Genomic DNA, 6383 nt, shown 5'->3' with positions numbered 1-6383 from the left:
TGTTTGTAGTATTTTGCTATTCATTTCTTGAAGAAAAGAGTACCAAATCGAAAAGCTTTTGACTATATCAAAAGCGAAGTAGAGGGACTGCTACTCTTGCTCATTTGCTGAGCAAATTCAAGATTTGAAGAGCTTATCTACAAAAGACTCTTTACTCTTTGTGATAGCTTTTCATCCTCTTGATCATCCCTTAGCCTGTACTTGACCTATAGCTTTTTATTTCAGCAAAAACAATGCATTTTTGAGCTTTTTATGACCCGGAATTCCTTGTAAACGCAACTCTCGTGTCTCAGTGCAGGCTGTCCACAGGCAGTCTGCATTCCAGCGCAGGTACTCCCTTTGGGAACTGCGCTGAGAATCAAACTGACAGACCAGAGCCTGCGCTAGTCCAGTCAGCCAGTGTCTTGCTAAGGTTTCCCTTTGTGTCTGAGCCCTGTTTTCACTGATTTTTTGCTGATTGCTTGCTGGTCATTGTGCTTGCTGTAAACCATTCTCAGTTGTGTGATGAAACTGTGAATGTTCTTTCAGTATTTCTTGTTTCAGTTACAGTTTCCCATTGTGAAAAGCGAACCAGTATAGCTGTGGCCTCTTAGATCCTGAACTGTAAAAGTGTCTTTGTGGTCTGAAGAGCTAGTTTTATTACTGTTCATGGCTGTTTGAGTTTGTTTGTTTTTCACTTTATGGTTTGAATTCATATACTTTTAGTGTTGAAACAAGTACCTGTAAAGCGTCTTTTCATTCTAGACAAAACTTGTTTGTTTACGCTTCAAATTGAATTCGAAAATTATACAACAATTTCCTTTTGTCTACATCAACATTAAGGGAAAAGAAAAGAAATACATGCATCTTGCATTTGCATTTTGATAGTTTGCGTGTCTGATCTAGGAGAAAGTGCATTAGTTTGTGCTTTGTGCTCTGTGTGGAAAGATATTGTTTTTCTCTCCCCTCAGTAGTTAGAATTTTCAAAGCTAAAAAGATTGTGAAAGCTTGCTTATCATTTTAGCTGCATTTAGGAATTTGTACCAATACATCTCGTGGTGATCCTGAAAGACAAACTGATAAACAAGATCAACTTAAAATATATTGAATGAATCTAAAAACGCATTGTAACATAACGCTCACAATAGAGGTCTAGGTAGAGACGTGTTCCGGCGTCGTTAAACGTAGTGACTGTCGATCTCTACGAAGGTGGGTGATTCCTCCTGAGGGACGATAGCACTAATACGGACTTGAGCTCCCGCGTACCGTCGCGTATATTGGGAGACCCCTATAGGCAATTATCCTTTATCCTTAGGAAGCCGTGTCGGTCGCCCTACTGATCGCGATGCAGTGAACACAGCATTCACGAAGATCGACCACCCGTACCGTAAAACGTATTCTGTGGTTTCGCGAAAGGTTTGGCACACCCTCTGCCTAGATCTCCAGAGCAATTTCTTTTGGCCTTTTTCAAACTCTATAACTAAAAAAGTCCAACCGAGCATTTGTCACTTCGGGCTCGTTAATACATCGAAGGCGACTAGAGTCATCTTTAGCTTTTTCTCGACTCTTAAAACATGAAAAAGCAAAGTTGTGTCTAAAAGCGTCTAATAAAATTCATTCAATACGGAAACATAATTCCCCTTTTTATATTTTAGTTGATCAAGTAATCCGCAACCGTGGAGGAAAGTCAATTAAAAGTCCGTCGTTCGGGGAGGCTCGCGAGTCAACCATCTTTGTCTCCGGAACCGAGAGTAGTACGGGCAAAGCGAACTCGCTGGACCAGGTCAAAATCTCCTTTTAAAGTTAGAACGGAAGTTCCGACAACATCTGAGATTCTGTTCACTCCTAATATTTCTGGAATCCCTGCCTCTATTGAAGAAGTTCAACAGCAACAGAGGGACAGTTGTACTGATCCTAGTCTGAAGACAAGTACTTGCATAACTGAACCAGTTCCATCTGAAACCGGTCCACAGAGTCTTGTTGTTCAAACAACTGTCGCTGTCGAAGCAACCCCTTCTTCGGCACCAGAAATATTTTACGGACCTGACGGTCTTCCTCTTCCTCCTGGTCTGATTGCAATAGAGGAAATCGTAGAGGACCAGCAAGCAAATACTCCAACTCATTTTGGAGTAGGTACCACTCTTTTTCCTTCTGCATCAGAAGTTTGTCCATCGCCACAGGAAGTTCATGTAGAATCGATAGGCAGTTTATTGGATAGACTTAAAATGTCTGAGCAACCGTCGACATCTAGGACTGTGCCAAACGACACAGCGACAACAGAAGCTCCTGCTGCCAATCCAATGATGTTTGCCGGCATACCAGCCGTCCCGACTAGCTCTCATCAGCTAGAAGGAGTCCACCCAGGGACTATTATGACAACTTGGTCTGTTCCAGTTTGTTCTTCCGGTATAATACCCGGTAATTCTTATGTTGAAACTAGACAAATTGATCCCTTTGGGAATCAGTTTGGACCATCCAGTCCTCAAAGGCCATCTATACCCTTGAGCTCCGGATTGTTACCGTATGGGGGGCAATATGCCCTTTCACTTCCCCTTTCGGGGGGATACCCATACGGCAGTTTTCAACAACATTCAGGTTTAACTGAAGTAACGGCGAGTGGTTGGGTACCTATGTTACCCCAACAACCAAGAGTTGTATATTCCATGCAACAATGTGTACCTATGTCTAGTATCCCGACGACGCCAGCAATTGTAACCGTGTCGCAAGTTCAATCGATGCCTGTTGTATGTCAACCCCAAGTTGTAATGCAACAACCTATTGACCCTGCAACACAACCACAATCGCCAACTGCCGGGACGACACAGATACAAACGGGAACCATAACCCCGCATCTTGGTCCGTAAGTTAGTGTCGCACAGCAAAACATGGCTTCACAACCATGGATGGTGCAATACCAACAACCTCAGTTTCAACAGGTGTACCAGGGATCTGAGCAACAGATCTTTGCGAATAATGGGCAACCCTATATTCAGAACGGGTTAAATCAACCACTTTACAGTGGCCAAGCCCACCAACCATATCAGTCATATCAACATCAGTTGCATTATGCTGGTATGCAAAGGCCTACTGCTCAGGCGATTCCATCGTATCCTGGGTACGCCTCGCCAAACCTGAATCAGCAGTTGCCATTCGTGGCGACCTTAGAATTACCAGACTTACATCGATTGACGAACGATCCAATCGCCTATGCCCATTGGTGGCCAGCGATTCCTCACAAACTTCCTTCGGACATTCCTAAATTCAATGGAAATCCTGGCGAAGACCCGTCGAATCATGTGATGACATTCCATCTGTGGTGTTCGTCGAATACCTTGAATGATGATTCGATAAGGCTTCGTCTTTTCCAGAGGACATTGACTGGTCCGGCGGCCAAATGGTATATTGAATTACCTAGAGCCTCTTTCGACAATTTTAGTTCCCTAGCCACGACTTTCTTAACACACTTTCAGTTACCTATAAGGTACGAAACTGGAACAGAGATCTTGACCAATTTCAAGCAGACAACAGCCACACATATATCAGATCATATACATGAGTGGCGTCGTCGGCGCAAAATGGTAAAAACCTATGTTCCAGATCAGCTATTAGCTGAGTGGTTTATAAAGTCACTTCTGCCTGCCATAACAGAAGATGTGGCCAAGGGAGGCGTCGTAACAGAGGAGCAGGTTATTGCTCGTGCTCAATATTTGGACTTAGTATATACTCAGTCGGGCACGCTCTATGATAAGATACCTGACGCCCCCAGACCGGAATTTTCAATCCCTCCTCCTCCCGGATCGAATAGTGACTCTCACGCCGGTGATGGCGTGATTGGAACTGCAAACGCTAAGTCAACAAGGGATTCGAATAAGAAAGCCCGTAAGACTCGAATCAAAAAGCGAATCAAGAGATTCTTGCTTCGGAGGTAAATGTTGTATCTACGAATAAAGACAAAAACTCCAATCAACCAGGAAGCAAGAAGAAACAAAACAAAGGGAAGAAGAAGAAACAAGGTGGGTCATCCCCTCAAAAAACTTCTTCAAACCCTCCTGGGCAAGGGAAACAATTTTATCCATGTCAAATATGCGATGAAAATCATTTAACAAAGAACTGTCCGTTCAAAGCTGAGTTAAAGAGGTTCCTAAAGAGTTCCCAAACTTCAGCTGTGTTGACTGATCCTTTTCCCGCCCCAGGTCAAAATATGGTTGATAGTGGAAATGCTTCCCCGTCTCAAGTGCTTATGTTGTCGGTTTCTAAGCAAAATGATGCTTTGATCTCGACCATGAATAAAGATTATGGGAATCCGCCGATGTCGAATGACAAAGGGAAAGATCAACCCAGTAGTTCGACAACAACTTCGGCAGAAGTTGTACCCCCCCTCACGCATGAATTAACAATAAAGCCACCTAAGGGAGTAGTACACAAGTCGACATTTAACCCTCGCGCCAGAGCGGCGCAACACTATAATATAGTGGAGGATTTGGCCCAATCGCCATCTACTATGTCAACTCTTGAGGTACTACAAAATTGTCCATCCCAAAGACAGGCATTGTTATCAGCAATTGGTGGAGTGGATCCTAAAGATTCCAATCTTGTATCCTTTGATCACAAAGGATATGATCCTCAGTTACCAGTGCAATTAGCTTTCCTTATTCAAGTGAAAGCACTCAACAAAACTGTTCATAGAACGATTATTGATGAGGGAGCATCGACATGTATCATGTCGATGAGTTGCTGGAAAACTCTTGGATCTCCAACCTTGTCGCGATCTTCGACGACATTGAAAGCATTTGACGGTAGGTCGTACACTCCGTACGGAATCCTAAATAACTTTAAGGTGGAACTAGGAGGAAAAACAGTGCAAATAGATGTTGAGGTCATTGATGGCAATCTTGACTATAACATTCTACTGGGAAGACCATGGATATATGCCATGGCAGCTGTAGTGTCGACATATTTTAGGAAGATCGCATTCCCGTTTGAAGGGGGGATTACGATCGTCGACCAACAAAATTTCCTCCCTAATGGTTCACAAATTACTGGAAGCATTCCCCTGATCCATGGGAGCGACCACTCAATACAAGATATCGGAGTAGGCTTGCTAAAAGATCCCACAATGATGGGAACTTTCACGTTGCCACCTCCTTTCCATGAAGGGAATATCCCGTTTGTAGCAACATGCAACATGGTATCTTCGTCAAAGGTCGCAGAAGACAAAGTCGTCATGGATTATCAAGTGGTATTGCCACCTAGCCCTATTGAAATATTGTAGCAATCAATGTTTCAGGCATGGGAGGCGAGCCCAAATGAACGCTCGTCAAGCGTTTGGGTAGATAGGTCCGAAGAATATGGTACCCCATTAGATCCATGGTCAAAAGTTCATGGGACTGACGAAGGAATCCTACAATCAATGATGATTGAGGGGGCACCGTGGAATGATCACCACCATCGTTCCCTTCTTCCGGAGTGTGAAGAAGAAACTCAGCACGACCTATATCACCCTTCAGTATTTGAATTCCTAACAAATACTGTAAATACGGTGGATTCAGAGCGAAACCTATCCAATATCGAAGAGACCGTAGCCGTAAACATCTCGACAAAATCTGATGTTGTAGAGAATATTCATGTCGGCAAAAGTTGTTCCCCTTCAGAACTGGAAATATATGGTGCTCTCTTTCGCGAATTTAGAGATGTCTTTGCATGGTCATATGATGAAATGCCAGGCATTGACTCGAGCATAGTTGAACATGAGATTAAAATGTATCCTGATGTCAAACCAGTAAGACAACGGCTTCGACAGGTACATCCGAAGAAAGCCGATGCCATTAAGGCAGAAGTTGAAAAACTTCTCCATGCTGGATTCATCTACCCGGTTCCTCTAACCGATTGGGTATCGAATATTGTCCCTGTTATGAAAAAACAAGGGACGATAAGAGTGTGCGTCGACTATAGGGATGTAAACTAAGCTTGTCCAAAGGACAACTACCCTACACCCTTCATCGACCAGATAATTGATGAATGCGCCGGATGTGAAATCTTTTCCTTTATGGATGGATTTTCCGGGTATAATCAAATAAATATCCGCCCACAGGACCAGTCTAAGACTGCATTTATTTTTCCGTGGGGCACATTCGCTTATCGAAAATTACCCTTTGGTTTAAAGAACGCAGGGGCGACGTTTCAGACGGCAATGAATTATGCCTTCCATGACATCAAGAACATCGTTCAACCTTACCTCGACGATCTTCCGGCTCATTCGCGGAAGCAGACTGATCATCCGCGGCATTTGAGAGCAATATTTCTACGTTGCCGACATTACAAGATAAGACTCAATCCGCACAAATGTGTGTTTTGCGTCGGTTCTGGTCGTTTACTTGGCTTTGTTGTTTCTAAGGATGGGATTC

This window comes from Pinus tabuliformis, chromosome 4_2, assembly GCF_031772625.1.
Source record: "Pinus tabuliformis cultivar Carrire ecotype Pingquan chromosome 4_2, CPIR1, whole genome shotgun sequence".
Classification (NCBI taxonomy): Eukaryota; Viridiplantae; Streptophyta; class Pinopsida; order Pinales; family Pinaceae; genus Pinus; species Pinus tabuliformis.
The sequence above is the reverse complement of the archived record's forward strand: the minus strand, read 5'-3'. Positions refer to the sequence as shown.